The sequence below is a fragment of the Fringilla coelebs genome (genome assembly GCF_963513975.1).
Source record: "Fringilla coelebs genome assembly, chromosome: 3".
In the NCBI taxonomy this organism is placed as follows: Eukaryota; Metazoa; Chordata; class Aves; order Passeriformes; family Fringillidae; genus Fringilla; species Fringilla coelebs.
This window is the reverse complement of record NC_140030.1, coordinates 17,176,829-17,194,136: the sequence shown is the minus strand read 5'-3', so window position 1 is coordinate 17,194,136 and position 17,308 is coordinate 17,176,829. Positions and strand designations below refer to the sequence as shown.

The 17,308-nt window shown below is 41.7% G+C and overlaps 1 protein-coding gene across 1 annotated transcript in view; it reads left to right on the top strand.

Annotated features, from left to right (window-relative positions):
* Window positions 1-3,763: 3,763 nt before the first annotated feature.
* Window positions 3,764-17,308, top strand: part of RNF144A (ring finger protein 144A) — a 62,424-nt gene continuing 48,879 nt past the window's right edge. The window contains exon 1 of the mRNA XM_084203640.1: window positions 3,764-3,904. The gene's annotated coding sequence lies outside the window, so the exon portion shown is untranslated. The remainder of the gene's footprint in view (window positions 3,905-17,308) is intronic.

Below are 17,308 nucleotides of genomic sequence, written 5' to 3'. Positions count from 1 at the left end.
TGAAGGAATAAAAATTGTCCGTGTTTATTCTTTAAGACTTAATTGTAACAGCATCTCCTCCCTCTCCTATGTATAAACACATGATATTTGCAAAAATGTTGGGGCATGTAATTTTCGGTGAAAACATATTTTTAGCCATGAAAATATATTCTACTCATTCATCCTAAAACCTAGAGGGACATTTTACCTAATGATAAACAACATCAAGTTTCACATTGGAAATGTCCCTCAAATATTTGCTCTAACAAATATTTACAGGGAAACATTGTTTTCATTTTATTAGTAACACAATTTTCCTTTCATCTGCAAATATTGATTTATTATTTTAAACTATTTTAAATTGTGGGCATATAGTTCTGATTAACAGTCCTTCTTAAACTAATTAATACCATGTAGAACAACCTAATATATATCTTCTGTTGCATACTAGCTTTTTATTTTGCTAAGCTATGGAACTACAAACAACAAAGTTCATATATCAAGCAACCTTGTTTTAAAGGTTGCTTATCTCAGTAACTAATTAACTGCTGATTATAAACCTGCAGACTTTAAATGAAACTAATTTGGTTTTGAGAGAGCTACCTTTGATTTTAAAAGCAGGTAGCATCAATATAAAATACAAAAATTAAAAGAAAAATCCCCCAAACCTGAAAAATAATCTAATATACTGCCCTCATTCTTGGTTTTCTGGCAATTGTTATGGCTTTATAATTGCAGATTTTCAAATTTAACTAGTCCCATCCTCCCTCTCTCTGAAGGGCATGGGGATAGGCACTGCACAGAGCAGAAGTGAGATGGCACTTCTCATTCATCCTGTCCACCGAACTCAATGTCTGTTCTGTCTCACACATTTAAATATTTGCAGCAGCTGGGAGCCAGCATGCATTAAATATACCACATAGAGAAGATGACACCTTATTAAATTTTTTTTGGAAATGAAAGTTGATTTTTTAAAGAAGTTTTTGAAAGAAATGTTTTGCATTCACCTAATGCATTTTCAAAGTTGAAGGGGGAAAATGCTTCAGTAGGAGCTGTTACTTCTGTGTAAAGGAAAGTGCTCCTCTGAATACTCTGTGAAAATGCTTCCATTTATAATTCCTTCAGTTTCTATTTTTACTATCCTAACTGTAACTATACTCACTGGTGCTCTTTTGTCCCTTTGTGTTTTGCATTTTGCAGTCACAACATTTCCTAGACACTGACATTTCAGTATTTTTTTTTCTTGTATTAACACTAAGTGACATTTAAAATGTGGCCCACACACAGTAACCCCACAGTCTTTTGGCAGCTATTTCACTGACCTTGGCTGGAGTTCTCCCTGGCTCTATGGGCAGTGCAAATTTATGTAACTGGTGTTTGACTTCCCCTGCCCAAATATTAAATCTAGTCTTTTCCTCAGTACCTACACCGCACTGATAGAAAATAAGCATTTTCCTTTGCTGCTGTCTCAGTCCCAGGATGGGGAAAGATTTAGTGCATCCATGTACCAAAAATCCACCATCCTGCAGCTTCTGCAGAAAATGCCAGCTGTAGCACAGCACACAGATATGAGAACAAACTCCTGTTCAGATCCAGAAATCCTGCCATTCTTTGCTTTGCATTTTACCCTGTAAATGGCTATTCTTTTGCTTCCTGTGTGCCTACAGAGGAAACTGCAGGAGAAACAAGGAGATGAAAATGTCAAAATCCAGTAAATAATGCACAGACATTTAAGATGGCTTTTATTTGAAAGTTCTATGTGCTTACCTTCTTAAAATGTTAGGGATTTCACCTACATAATTAGTAAAAGGTTTCTGCTCTGTGCAATACTCCTTTTCAAAGGAAATATGAGTTGTGTACATTGGAAATTAAGAATCTCACATTACAGTTTGAGAATAATTTAAGTTAATGAACAGCTATTGGCATTTTTTATATGCAAAATTTATTGTTTTGTAAAACAACAAAAATTTGGCTACAGTTGATGAGTCTAGTTTATTTAAAAAAAATTATAAACCCAGTTCATATTGGACCAAAAGTGGACTTTGGGCTTTCATTATATAGTAGGGGCTACTTTCCAGTATGGGACTAGAAAAATAAAACAGAATTCCAACATGGTTACTCCCACTGTTAGTGATTACAGCTATGTTGTGATCCTGAAAAGTCAGGATTAAATTTAAGGCTTATAAGCACAGATATGCTTAATTGCATCTCTGTGTATAATATCATAGTATTGCAGCTAAGCACTTGCTAAAGATGCTGAATTGGGAAGGAACTGACACTGCATTCTACCAACATTATACAATTGTTTCTATTTGTAAAAAAATGTAGAGAATGAGTGTTTGGAAGGATGACGTCTGATAAAATTGTGATTATACCTTGGGTAACGAGTAAAATTGTCACTTAAGATGCACTTTAGTATGCCCTCTTTTTCAGTGTGAAGGATGCTGATATATTTGAATGTTACAAATGATCAGTTTTGGACTAATAGTGTCAAATAATTAGTGCTAAGTATTTCATGAGTGTGTTGCACCTTTCAATAAATATTTCTATTTTCCTAAGTTTGCCTGTAATTTAATTTTTTTTCCTGTAATATGAGCCATACTAGCAGAACGTGTGGCTGTATTCACAAGAGATCTGTAATTCTGGATGTATTTAGTCTGTATTTAGCAGGGGGGCTGCTTGCACGGTGCCAAGGCCAGCATCGAGGCCGAAATGGAGAACAATGGTGGTGATTCTCCTCCTGATGAAAGGCACTTCTTACAAGCCTGAGTGGACTGGTCTGTGCTGGGAGAAGACAGTCCAAATACCTTGTGCTGTTCCGATGACAGCCGACACGACAGGCACAGCTATCCATAAATATCCGAGGACAAAAATAAGATTATCTGCTGTTATGGTAAATAAGAGAGAAAAGCCAGTCTATTTAGAAGACTGAAGACAAGCAGCTTCTCAAGCTCATCTTCCATCCTCCCGCTCGGTGTAAACTCTTGTACTAGACAACCTCAAATTGGGCTTTTCACAGGATTTGGCCGTGTGTGAGAGGATGCTCGGCTTTCTCCCCCCTCTGCCATTCCCCCGCACACTGCGGTGCTGTGAGGGCCCACAGCCGTGCCGCAGTGAGCTGTGTGCCCCGTGCCGGGGCCGCTGCGCTGTGTGTGTCACGCCGGGCGGCTGCTGGGCTGTGCCCCACGAATCCGCCACACGGCTCCCGTTCGGCTCCTGCCCTGCCTCCTGCCTGCCGCAGGAGCGCCGGCCCTTGCTCCGCACAGACACCGACAGCAGGGAGGCTGGGACAGCTCCGCAGAGCAGCCGTGCCCGTCATGGTTCCCGTGCCTTCCCCTCCTTCCTTCCCTGGCAGGCAGGACAAACCCCCCGCCTCCTCGGCACGACCAGCCCCGTTGTTCTCTCTGCCGCTGACGGACCTGCTGGGCGCGGCTCATCACGCTGAGGCAACCCGAAGTGCTATAGCTTCCAGCAGATGAAAAGCCTCCCGGTACAACCGGCGGCTCGGCCCGGCCCGGCCCAGCTCGGCTCGGCTCGGCTCGGCACGCCCGGGCGGGCGGCGCTGCCAAGCGGGAAATCCCGGGATCCCCGCGCCGGGGAGGCGCCGCCCGCCGCCGCCAGGGGGCGCCGCTGTGCCTGGCGCGGCGTGGCCGCTTCAAAGTGGGCGGCGGCGCGAGCGCGGCCGTTAATGGCGCCCGCCCGCCGCGGGCGCGCCCGCCCCCGCCCGCCCTCACCCCACCCTCCTCCTCCCCCGCCGGAGAAAAGACCGGGAGCGGCGCCCGCCGCGCACACTCCGGCTCCGCGGGGGGTGGAGACCATGGTTGGGGTGGCGGCGTCGTCCTGCCGCGGCTCCGCGGGCTAGCGCGGGACAGCGCCGCGCACCGCCCGCGGGCTGCCCCGCGCCGGCAGGGGCTGCAGCGGCACGGTAAGGCGGCCGGGGCGGCGGGCGGGGGAGCGGGGGCGCCTCCCGGGGCGCTGGGGCAGCGGGAGGCGGTGCCGGAGCGCACGGGCACCCTCGACCCCTCTACGTGAAGGGCTGCGGCGGGCGTTCCCCGCGGCGGCCGTAGCCCTGCCGGCCGCCGGGAGCCCACGGCGGCAGGGCGCTGTGCCGGGAGCGGTGCCCTGCGGCGGGGCGGGCACGGCGGGGCGCAGGCTGCCGGCGGGAAGCGCTGCCGCCGGCGGAGCGTCGCGTCGGGGGCGTAATGACAGCGGCAGCTCAGCCCCGCGTGTGCTCTGTCTTGGGGTTTCCATAAACGAGCGAAAACGGCTGGAAAGAGCCCAGCCAGTGCCCTGGAGTGCAGTAGCCGCTCTTCGGAGAGGGGGAAATAACGAGTGCAGGGGTCTGTGGAGTGCCACCCCCAGCCGGTGCTCTCAGTACAAGCGGAGTGTGCAGCCTGGGGAGAAACCGGATCGTTTGGGTTGCGGGGGTGGAGGAAGTAGGAGTAAGGCTCGGGTTTTTCTTCCCGGAGTTGAAGTGATGCTACCGTTGAGTTTTTTTGAGCTGTTGGAAGAATCCGTAGGTACCATAATGAGGTTGTCTTCTCACCCGCTGGATCAAGGGTATCTTGTTCCTAAATAGATCAGGCCCCGCATCATGTGTTTATTGCTTCTATAGTACCGAAACTGGGAGTGTCAGCAGGGCAGGTTGATGGAAGAAGATACCAGCTCTTTGAATTTTTGCTATGTTCTTGGAAATACTGTCACTTCTGTCCTGGAACATAATATTCCTGTTCTATAACAAGCATAAATGATGATTTATAAATAGAGCCATTTGTTTATATTGTTCCCCGTATAGCCAAACAACTGTTTACATTGGGAAATGGATTGCTTCATTTCGCATTAGCTTATCAGTGCTGGCCCAGGAGTGGCTCAGCTGAAGTTACATGTTCTTGGGCAGAGTGCTACTGGAGAGATTACATCAGTAGTGTAAACTTCTGGTGGCTGGCCTGTCTGCTTGTGTGCGCTTCTGTCACAGGCATCAGAGGCTAGTGAAGCGGTCACTGGGGGATTGAAAGAGTGTGTGGGGTTGCAGTACAGTGAGGGGGAGAATTGTGCTTTTAATGAAAATGGTTAGTTTATACTTTAATGGGACTTTACAGTGTGGGAAAACTTATTTTTTCCTGGCAGTGAGGGATCAAGGTGTCCTGATGTGAAGCTTGTTAAAAACTCAGGAGAAGCAAGATCAAGTGAGAAGAGTAGTGGCAGGAGGGAAAAATAGTTCTCCCCACTGCCATCCTTGCTCTCTGGGATGAAGTTTTATTTTTTTACTCCCCCTCCCCTCCTTTCTCTGACCATCATGCCTCATTATCATTATCCTCTTGTGCAATCTCTGTATTATGAGGGGGAAAAAAACTTTGTGATTGAAATAATACTACAACGATAGGTGTTTCAATTTGATATAACTGCTTTGAATAAGCCATCCTTTATGTAAAGCAGAGGGTTGATTTCCCCTCATATCTAAATCACCATGATTCATATCCTAGGAGCAGCTAGATCAAATCATGTGTTTGTTGTCTTCAGTTATTGTAGATTTTTGCCCTTGAAGCACAGTTTTGAAAGTTACACTTTTACACTATTAGAAGTAACACAGAGTGTTTTGGTTTTTTTTTTTTTTTTGCCTGATTCAGTATTTTAGGGCAATAATTTGTAGGGGGAAAAAAGGCTGTATAGTTGCTTAAGTTCTTTGTTTTTAAGTTTGGGTTGGTTTATTTTCCCCCCAATACTATATTCCAAGTATTTGTAAGATTTCATGTGGTTTGTTTTTTTTTTATAACTTCTGACAACTTTTCTTTCACTTAAGCCAGAGGACAAAGCTGCTGTCTTAAACATGAGCTTTGGCTGCAGTGTCATACAGTGGGTATGAATGGCTTCAGTGTATCTGCTGTATTTACAGGAATGCTCTCATAGGCTGGCAGAAAACTCGTATTTGCCCTCCCAGTGCTGATTCAGGGAAAAATAATGGCTCTGATCATCCTGCAGCCTGGTCAGCATGCACAGACCTTTTCTCTCTCTTAAAGACCTGATGCAGCAGGGGAATTGGAACCTGTTATACTTACCATCATATTTCCTCTGGATTAGTATCAATAGTTATGCAATTGAGTTAGTAGTCTGTGGGTTGATTAAGAGACTTGCTTTTCATTGTGCTCCTTTTTACATCTTGGGTTACAAAAAGGAAATGGAAAACAATTACAAACTAACCCACCCCTCATTTTTAGTGGCGCAGTTATTCTGCTGTGTCTAGCTTAGGCTGTGGTCAGCTGTTCTTTTTATAAGGCATGATCCTTTTTTGTATTGCTTTGTGGAAGCAAGTTCATAAAATTCATTTTGAAGGCAATCAGACAAAAAGATCATAATGATAATGTCTGGTTTTCACTTCTGATGCCTGGGAGGAAGAAGCTGTTGAAAATAGACTTGCTCTTCTGGCTGCTTGCTGCAAAGCGGTATGTTTTTTGTATTTCCTAATCAACTGGGATCAGAAATGCTTACATTTTTTTCTGCATATGCAGTCAGCAAATTCTGGAGCTGGCAAAGATAGTATAAAATGGATTTTCAAATAGCTTGGTTGTTTCCTGATGGTGCCACTTAGAGTGGTAATACTGTTTAGTGTCCTTTCTAAAAGGCTGAAGAAAAAGAGGAACAGAGAAAGTGAATCAGTATGTCTGGTAACTTTTTATTTACTGTGAGGACAGAATATCTTGTCAGATTGTCCTAGTCTTGGCATGACTGTTACTTCCTTATTACAGCAACATTTTCACCTTTTTATTCATAGAAAATCAAGTGAGTGGTAGTTTGTTGCATTGAAACACCTTGCTGTTATCCTCCAGGTATCACTATGGCAGTTTAATAAAACTTCATCCTGTTTATATTGAATGGAAATGGCTTTGGATTGAAAAAATGCACTGAAGCTTATTAAATACAAACTTTTTCTTCTTCATGATGTCCAATGGATCATCTGAAATACTTCAGAATGTGGACAGGTCTTTCAGGTTGTCTGGAAAATAAAGTTCTAACTTACCAGGTTCAGGTGTAATTTTTTTATTACTTACAAATGTTCAGTTTTATTTGCACTGATCACTGCTTTGCTTGTGAACAACCAGATTCCATAGTTTTGGAGTCTTATTCTTGAATTTCACTTGGAAATTTTACTGTCTGTTCTGTTTCTGGAGTATTTGGGTTATTTCCTGTAACCATAGAACTCCAGTATGAGCTACAGGCTGTGAAAGCTACCACTATGGATCTTGGAGACAGTTTCAGCAGACCAGCCTTTGCTGCAACTCTACTCTCTACTAAATAGATCATATATTGCATAAGAATCGTATACTACACATCCAGTCCTTGCAGACAACTCTTATATTTAGCCAGGAATATGAAAATTAATTAGGAAAATATATTGAGGCAAAAATCCGTTATTAGCCCTTGATAATCAGGTATGTGATCAGCTTCTTCCTGTGCTTATTATTTCTGTCGTTGTTCAGCAGTTGATTTGCTTCATGTTTAATCGCTGATGAGGATCTGTGTGTGGGTTTTATAATCTCACAGCTATTAATTTCCTTCTATATATACTTTTTATGTGTATGGATATAAAATATATGCTAGATAGAGCATTTTATGCAATGTATGAATATAAATATATCTCTCTTACTTTTCCTTTCTCTGATGGGGGCAGGTCTGACAGAAGCATCAGAAGTGGTTGCCTGCTGTCCTCCTACACAATATTTTCAGTCAGGGCTGCCTCCCTGCAGTGACCACACAGGATGGTTATGGTGGTATGGGTGAGCAGAGTCTGTTCCTTGCCGAAATGCCCCCTCCCTGGGGTGACAGGAGGGGTCTTGCTGTGTTCTGTAAAGCAGCTGTATTTTTCTGGGGCTGATGCTTCAGACAGTGTTTGTCCTCTTAGGAGGAAAATGAATGTTTTTTAAGTCTGGGTTTCCTTCTATTACTACGGTTTTCCCTTCATCTCTCTATTCCCTATTAAGAAATACATCCATCCCGACAGAATGAGAGCAATGCTCTGCGACTTGTGTGGTCAGGCTCATGTCTCCAGTGCAGTCTGGTAACAGAAACTTCCAAGTTCAAGACCAAGCTATGTGCAGTCAATATTTATATATTTCTAGCCTGGTTTTCTGAGAAAGCAGAGATTGCGTGCAACTCTGTGAATGTCTGACTTTCATTGTTGCTCTTAATTTCTAAACCTTTTGAGCAATTCCAGTTGCATTTGTGAGATGGTGGCTTATGGTTGATAAACCTACACCTCTTCTGGCAGTAGGTAGCCTTGGCAGATGGAAAGATGCTTTCTGAAGGACAGATTGAAATCTGAACTCTTCCTGCAACTTTGACACACATTCCTAGGAAACTAGGTTTTACTGCCCCTGTTGCTTACAAATCAACTTACATTGTGTTCCTATTTTTTGACATAGTTTCAAATTATACTTTTCTTTCATTACTGAGTATTTTTGCAACACTTTTGAATATGAAGAAGAGCAAGTGTTTAGTCTTTAGCCCCAAGTAGCTTTATAATATGGCAAAAAGTGCATGATGAGAAAGGAAAGAGTCACTGTTTTTTTAAAAGATTTTATTTTAGTATTATTTATTTTATTATTCTTCGTACATGTCCTACTTATGTGAATTCCTGTTTGTTAAAATAATTATTTTAACTCTTTTATTGATTTTACTGTGTAATAGCAAGTCTTTAGATACCCAGAAACTTTCTTTGTAATTGTATCATATAAAGATTGTTCCCCAAATGGAATAAAACTTAATAGGATGCAAACTGAAACGGTTCAGTCTTATTTCTGTATTTCTTCTCTGTGTTTGTTTTCTGTAAACAGACTCTGTGTGAACCTTTCAGCTAGCTGATCACTTTTGCACACTGCTATCTGTTGAATACATCTTGTGGTCTTTGTTTGTCTTGTCATGCTGACTTGATTAGTGTTGTACCATCATCTTCCTTCATGAATAATGTATTTCCTGTCATGCAGTTGGAGCCCAGAGGAGAAGACACCTACACCTACTTTCTAAGATTAATTATGCATTACTTTTACCTTTGATGTGTACTGTCTATTCTTACTTTAGTGGAAGAAATACTGACCGAAAGATACGTGTTGAGGATGTGTTAGGTATGTTAGATTTGTGGAAAGGCAGACCGTATTTAAATAAAACCAACCAATCCAAGCCCCAGCTTTTATTAGAGCTTCCTGGTTTTTTCCTTTGTACTTCTGATATTTATTGGTAACTTGTATTTTGAATGGTTTGCTGATGAATTCTCTCTACTTTAAATCACCAGGTTTTGCTGGTGTCAGTTATTGTTTCTTAGTTGTGTGTGTGTGTCTAGCTTTCTAGCAAAGATGTGGCAGTATTCATAAGGTCTCACTGTTGCTGGAAAGCTGTGAGAGTTAGGATAACCTCACTCACAGCTGTAGGATGCGTGTGCCAGCTCAAATGGGCTGTTGATGTTTATTCCGTCTTGTTGTTTGGTCTCATTGATCCTCTGGACCACACTTGGAGCCTGCTGGGCTCTGGCTTGCTCCAAACACTGAGCTGACCTCATAAGCTTTGTGCCTCAGGTAAAAAAGAGTGGTTCTCTCTTCCTGTTAATCACTGAGAAGTGGAATTGATACAGGTTAAGCACAACATGGTGGTGAACCTCGTAGTTGCTACAAGAGCTGAAGCCAGCTGCTTCCTACAGGTGCAGTATGTACTATCTGCAGTTCTGATGGTAAGCACTTAAAAACCTTCAAAGTTTGTGGCTGCTCATCCATTCATACTCACCTGCAGGATGTAAGTTTATCTCAAGGCTGCAAGCTTGTTTTTTTCTCTTTACCATGTGATGTGACAGTCTCTGACCTTGGGGAAGGTTGTGCTGGAAGAATTGGTGCTGTGTGAAGCTTGCTCAAAGCAGTGCTGCTGACCCTGACAACTTTCCATGCTGTAGGTGGCTCCGCTCTCTGGTTGTGCCCTGTACTTTGGATCCTTGTGGCTCTAAGGGAGCAATTCTCTGTATTGTGAGTTCATCCTTCTCTCCACTGTATTTTTCCCTTCTGCTGCTTGTGGAAGCAAACAGCTTGGCTGCATCAAACTGCTGCTGTCACTGGGCCTCAGCTGTGGTGGTGTTCAGAATATATAACGCCAAGTTACCTATCTCCTTTCTTGCATGTTGTGATGTCCCACTGGGGCAGCAGCATTGACCATTTACTTTGCATGGATTTATGTCTGAAAATCCATTCTTAAAGGTTTCACCACTGGCTTTTGTTAATGGTGAAACATAATAGTTCTTAGTGGTTTTACTGTTTTAACCCCTTTTCATCTGTAGAGTCACTAGGAGTGTGATAAGCCATTTCTCTGTCTTCTGTTCTCTTTGTTCTAGCTTGTCATTGTCTTAAAAATAAAATCTCACTTCAGTGGGAGCAACAGGGTAATTCTAAGTTCATGCTACATATTTAGTCAAAAATCAAGGTATGACAAATTCATAGACAGCTTATAAGTCCAAAGAATGTGATATCTTTTTGGCAAACTGTCAGTGCTAAATATTTGCATCAGTCACTTCCCATTTCCACTAGCTCCTTAGAAAGGTGAATTTCACAGATTTGAATGAAATACAACGTTTGACTGTGTTCCCTGCTTTTCAATTTAGACTACTGTTGTGAAGCTTTCTTATAGTTAGAGATGAATCTCTTTTCAGGGGCTGCTCTTTTTTGGAAAGTTTACTGTTTTTCTCAGTCTTCTCTGAAAGGTCTGCATGGGGGTTTTTGGGGATATCTTTGGTTTGATTTTGTTTCCTGTCCTCCATGATTCTACTGTATTGGTCTTCAGACCAACACAGGCATGTCCTTGTAACTTTTATTAATAGGAATAGTTGCTTTTGGATGGGATGATTCACCACAGCTGCCAATATAAGAAAGAGTCAAAACATTGTGCCCCTTCATTGTGCTAATAATAGTGATGTACCTTTTTGCTGGCTGGCAGCACTGCTGTTAGTAGCAGCTTCAGAAGGGATTGCTGCAAGGGCAGTGGGGATCTCTGCTTTTTCCCTTTTGCCTTAGGATCTTTTCTCATGAAGCTTTGTTTCTCACTCCATGACACTGAGCCCATCCTTTTCATTGAAATGACAGTGTATTTTCACTCTGCTATCAACCAATTCTGATCTTGAACTGTGGAAGGGCAAAGATGGTGCTATTTTTGAAGGGGAAAAAAAAAAACCACAAAAAGCCTGCAAAACAAAACAGTTTTTGTGCTGTGCTGGACAGGATGTTACTAAAACTATAACCTGGAGAGTTCCAGGGTAAAACAATATGTGCACATAAGGATGTCCTATCAAAATCACCTCGCCTAATGTGAAAATCCATTTGTTTTCTCAATACCAAGGGAGTTTCCATGTGATTGCCTTAATATGGAACTTATTCAGCCCTACTGGTTATGAAGAATTCACAGTATCTGGAGCTTTACAGGAAAGAGAGGAAATCATTCTCTTAAAAGAAAAAAAAATCTTTACAGTCAAAGAAACTTAAAACAAGCAGGCTTAAATGAAAGACAGTATGTGTCCAAGCTCTTGGAAATGGCTGAAAGGCTGCAGAAGGTTAGTATCTGTCTCTCAACAATTAGGTCTTCCTTGAAATGTGTAGGAAATGCTCTTTGTTGGAGCTGTAGACCTGAGTTTAGGTATTTCATATTAGCTAAAGTCTTTGTGTTTGCTGTCCAGCTGTTTCAGTGCTTGAGTGGGAGAAAACCGGAGGTTGCTCAATGAGGTTGTTCCCAGGCATTTGTCAGGCTTTGATTTTTTCCATTCAGTGAAAATATGTAGAACTCTACTACCTGAAAACAGTAAATGCTGTAAAAAGAAAATAAAGAATATTTTTCAAGACTTGTGTTCTTATTTTATACAAACACTTAATTTTTGAATATGTGCATCAGATAAAGCACATCATGTTTTTATTCATGCTCAAAGGGGCTTTGTCACAGAACTTTCTGTGATTTGCATCATTGTTCTTCAGGAGTCTAAGTGCCAAATTGACTTTCTCTTTAATTGAGGTGGCTCCTGACATTTGAAACTATTACATACCTACAGTGTTGGAAAGTCTGCAGGGATCAGAAAAGATTCCCTCATTTAGCAGAGAGATTTTTTCCTGAATATACTGTGTCCATATTTCTTTAAAACAAGTTACTTTTCATGATAATACAAAAAGCTGCCTCCAGTTTCTTCTTCTCCATATTCTTCTTCCTATTCAGCAGCCATTCAGTACATGGAAATAAGGAAATGAGGATATTTTTGAAATAGGGATACTTTGCATAAATTGTTTCCAAAAATATTTGGTGGATTTGAATGTTGAAATTATTTGGATGTTAACAGTTAAGGAGTATAATGAAACTGTCAAATAAAAAAATATAATAATTCCTCAGAAAACATTAATGTTTTCCTCTCAATGCAGTATACTTTTGTAGATATCATCTATTCTGGGAAAGTACCACAAATGCAAAGTATGCAGATGCAGAGTGGCTTTGGGGCAGTGTGTCCCAAAATGACCAAATGTTGGGCATCTGATGGTACAGCTTAATCTGTATGAACTCTTAATGTGTGCAGGCTGCCAGTGCATGAGCAGTGCTGTGTGATGTAAAAGGTGTTATTCCAGAACCTCTCAGAGGGTTGTCTGGTGCTAGCCATGAAGACAGCCAGGTTGAGTGGGCCTTTGGCTGCTGTGGTGTTATGAATTGCAGCATTGCATAACTTGTCATAAATGAGCACACAGGAAAGGGAATAGGTAATCTGTATATGGAGCTGTATTTTCTTTCATGACAATTCCTGTTTGCATCTTTTCCCTCTTTTCACTCTATCCCTGTGTTCTCCTCTTTGTGTTAGGAGAGGGGTGTTGGTTAGTTGACTTAGTTTTGACACTCTATGGGAAACTTGAGGCAGAAGACTGAAGATAATTTGTTTATGTAATTCCCTTTTCCATCCAAGAACCACAGTCCTCTCTTAGCACAAGATATAGAAGAGTACTGACAGTCATCTTGAAACAGCTCTCATCCAGCAGGCATAGGCCAACTATCCCCAAAAGTTCCAGGGTTACAGGGGGTATATGCTTTGGGATAATGCCATTATATCAATTTCTTTTTGCCTCCTGTTTTGCCTTTATTTTGGCTGTACAGTTCACTGCCAGGTGCAGTGATGGAGCCATTGCCAAGTCAGTCTATCTGGTTCAGCCTATGCAAAATGCAGCTGTACCTCAGTTCACATCTGTGTTGTGGGGCCACTTTGTAGCCTGGAAGGAGTTGCCTGGTGTGTTTGTCTTCACCCAGCACATCTCCTGTGTGGTCAGGTTTCAAGAGGGAAGGAATGTGAATCTATGGTCTTCAAAACAAGAGTATTTCCTTTTTTTCCTTTTGGTCAAATACCTTGTGTGTTTCAATGTATCTGAGATTACAGGCAACTTCTTTGGTCCATTTGTGTTTGACTGACAAAATGAGGTCAGGTTAAGTCTGTGTTGATTTCTAGGTCAGACTGAACCCCTTAGACCCTTTTTAGTTTATCTCTAGTACTTGTCAGTGAACAGTAACTTTAAAAATACTTGCTAATGAGGGAAATAAAAATGGGTTTATTTTCTCACCTAATTATGGAAAAGTTGCAGAATATAAACTGTTCTTACACCTCACTCAGATCCCAATTATGATCAAATTATTTTAATATTTTTCCCTTGAAAATTTGACAAGCCATGTGGAAAAGGCATTTTTTTTCCCCAAAAAATTACATTATTTTTTGAAGTGGTGTAATATGCCTAGTCTACCTTTTTATAGGAAAATAGGCAATGTTTAGACAACATTACTGCATTTGGGGATCTTCTGGAAGGCTTAGAAAAGCATATCTGGTAAAATGAATATGTAATTGTGATTTCATTATTTTAACCACAGGTTTTGATTGTTTGTTCTTCATTGGAGGGAAAAATAAATGCAGGGAAGACATTTTCCGTTCCAGCTTTTTAATAAGCAGGTGTGTATGTGGTGGGGAGTTGTCTTCTCACAAAGACTCAATTCTGTGTGCTTTTCTATTATATATATTATAATAAACCTGATAGTTAAATCCAACCATGTCTTCTTAAAAAAAAAAATCTAAAATGAGAAAGCTTCTTTAGAAGTGCATCCAAGAGTTAGTAGAGTAGTAATAGCTGTCAAGTTCAAAGCAAAGCTAGCAATTAAATCTTCTGGCCTATCATGCTAGAAATGTCTTAAATTTCCCTGTTTTCAGCACACAGTATCTCCTGTATTAGTATGAATGGATCTATTAAAATGCCTTTTATCACAAAGCTTTGAGCTTTTCTGCCTTCATGAAATCATGTAGCTGCTTTCTCTAAAAAGCCTTTAAAGAGCTTCCCACATGTGATCAGATGAAAAGCACCTCACTGTTGAGAACCAGCCAGTCAAATAGCTGTTCAGCCATGGTAACCTGAATATTGCTTGCCGGGAGAAAATGGTGTGGGATATGTAAACCAGAGGGAAGGAGGGGAGGGACTGTAGCAGGTGGGTGGCTTCTTACTCTGCTTCAGGGAATCCATGGGAATTTCATCTCCTGGCTTGAGCAACAGCATACTTAAGCTGGCACTGTGCAGCAAGGAGCTTTACCCAGAGTTCATAAGGGCTTCTCTCTTAGCTGTACACCTAAATTTTGCTTAAGTTTCCAGGATGTAGCTCTGTGTTTCTTTGGCATAGGTCTTCAATTTGTTTGTGGTCTGTTCTTGCACAGCAGAATTTCCCTTTGAAAACTGTGTTGTGTCCCTGGCTGCTGTGGGAGCTGGTGCTGCTGAGGGATCTCATCTTTCGCTCCCTTCCCCCTGTGACTAGGGCTGACAGTGTAGGACTGTATGAAATGCTGTCTCCTGACAAAGCTAAGGAGGCTGCTGAGGATATGTTTTGCATAATCACAAGTTGTCACCACCGTAAGTAAAGTGAGAATCCAAAGCTGAAATTCCTTCTTGTGCATATAACCTGTCAAACCTCATCCTCTTCCCTGTGTGCCCTTTAGCGTTTGTCCTTGGACCTTGTGGCTGCCGGGCTGTGAGCTGCATCATAAGCTCTGACAGGATGAAGTGCAGAGAGATGAGTTCACGGCCATTTGTGCCTCCTGGCTACTCTTGGCTGACACAAAAAAACAGATGACCCATGGGCTGTCACACAAATACAGAGTAGATCCCGCAGCCTTTCTTCCCACATCTGCCACTAGTCCTCTGCTGAGGCTGACACAGGTTTTTTGATTTTTCTGCCTGTCAGCTTGTGACTCTGTACAATACAGTTTCTCTTGTTGGGAAACCATAACAGCACATCAGCAGAAGCCTGCCAGGTGAATGGCGCAGCAGCCAGCTGTAAGATATAAACAAGTAGATAGGTATGTGTGGGAAATAAACTGAGAATCACAATGTTCCAGGACTGGGCCTAGGCAGGATGCCATTTAACATTCTCATTTCTAAGACAGAAGCTTAAAAAAAACCAAAAGCATTCATAAACAGCAATTATGCTGTTTACCAGATTGTAATAATAAGTAAGTAGCCACAAATAATGATTTATGTCTTTTTGATGAGTAAAACCAAAGGTATTTTTACAGGATTTAGCTGTTCAGTTTTCTTGGTGAAAAGCTTTCCAGACATGAAGCACGAGGGGCTGCATCCTGGGGAACAGCAACTCTGCAAAAGTGTTGGGATCAAGCTGGATACAGACAGGACTCTTAAGGTATCAGTGTACTGTTATAGGAGGGGAAGATAGGACTAATTTAATCCTTGGTTGATGGGATTTATAAAATAAGCATTTTTCTTCTGGCATGATGGAGGTGTTACTAATGACAATAACGTTCAACTTGTGTATTTGATCCAAGTTTTTACATCTTTAAAAGGTCTTCTGAAAACCTTCAGGTGAATAGAAAGAGCCACAATAATTATTAGTGGTGAAAAAATTACTGGAAATTATGTAATATGGAAAGGGTCGAGTGTGAGCGACTGCTTTTTTTTCCACCTGCATTTTTATTAGTAGTTACTGGATTCCTGTTCAGATAATTTTAATACAGGCTTCATGTCATCCAAAGTTAAATGTCTAAAAACTGTTGAATGTTGATAGTCAGGTCATTTTTGTGAGATAAATTGTTTAGCTGCTGATGCAGGATAAAACATCAGTAAAAAATGATCAAGAGAAAAGGCTGAGAAGACTGAGCAGGTTTTTAAAACTATGGGAATAGTATTTGGGGAGCAGTTTGCATGAATTAAATAACAATAAAAGAGTTAAAATAGCCCAGTGGCATGTGCAGGAAATGGCCATTGTCCTTTCAGAAATTCTTGAGGTTGGATTCATTTGGTTGAAGCTTGAGAAAAGGAGGAAGATCTTTTCGGATAAAAGGATACCATTTTATAAACCAGGATAACCATTTTTTTTTGTCTAAGAATTCAGAAAAAACACTGCATTTTATGTACATTATATGCGTGTTCTTTCTACAGGATTTGGACATACAGCTTCTTGTTGAATATAATGATCAGCCTGCAGGCTGGGGGACTGGCAGGATGCTGGCTGTTCAAGAAGAGCCTCTTGGGAAAGTCTTGGGAGGGGAGATAATTGGTTTGTCCATCTGTGTAGAGCTCAACCTAATAGCTGGATAACTCTGAGGAAATGTCAGAGAGAAGGGTTGAAATTTCCAGTTTGGATAAGGGGGAAGAGAGAGAGACTTGGAATAGGAGGTAAATCTGTGAGATCCTTTTGTGGAGAGGGTAAACTGAATTTTTGTAGTTGGAAGAGATTGCCCAGGAGCAAACAGGAGGAGTGACAAACCCTACTGATAAATAACTATTTGTTTCCTGAGGATGCCTCCTGCCTTTGCGAGATACAAGTGGGAGAGAGGGCCCCAGGAAGGCAGCGCTGGTAGAGCGGTTAGTGAGGTGCTGGCAAGGGCAGGGTTTTCAGAGGAAGAAAGAGATTAGGAGATGCATAAGTCAGATGAAGCTGATGCAATGACTGAGAGTGTTGGCCCTGGACAAGTTGGGTGCTAAAAAGAAAGAGCTGGCAGAAGAGATGAAAAACATCTGTGGTAGAGCTTTAGGAAATGAGTTTGAAAGCAACTTAAGCGCTAACCATACCGCGACTGTACAAGAGACTGCATTGACAAGAAAGTGTGTTGTAGTCAATTCTTTCCTTTTTAAATTAATTTTCCTCCTCCCATTTAGAGAGTGATAAACATAACTAGAAACACTCTCTGAAGAGCTACATGGAAAGGTGAAGAGCTGTAGCTCTTCAAACCAGTAAATTGCCCTTCCTGCCATTAGAGAAAGTGGTGAATCTCTCGAGGTTTCCAGCCCAAGGCAGGTTGGAT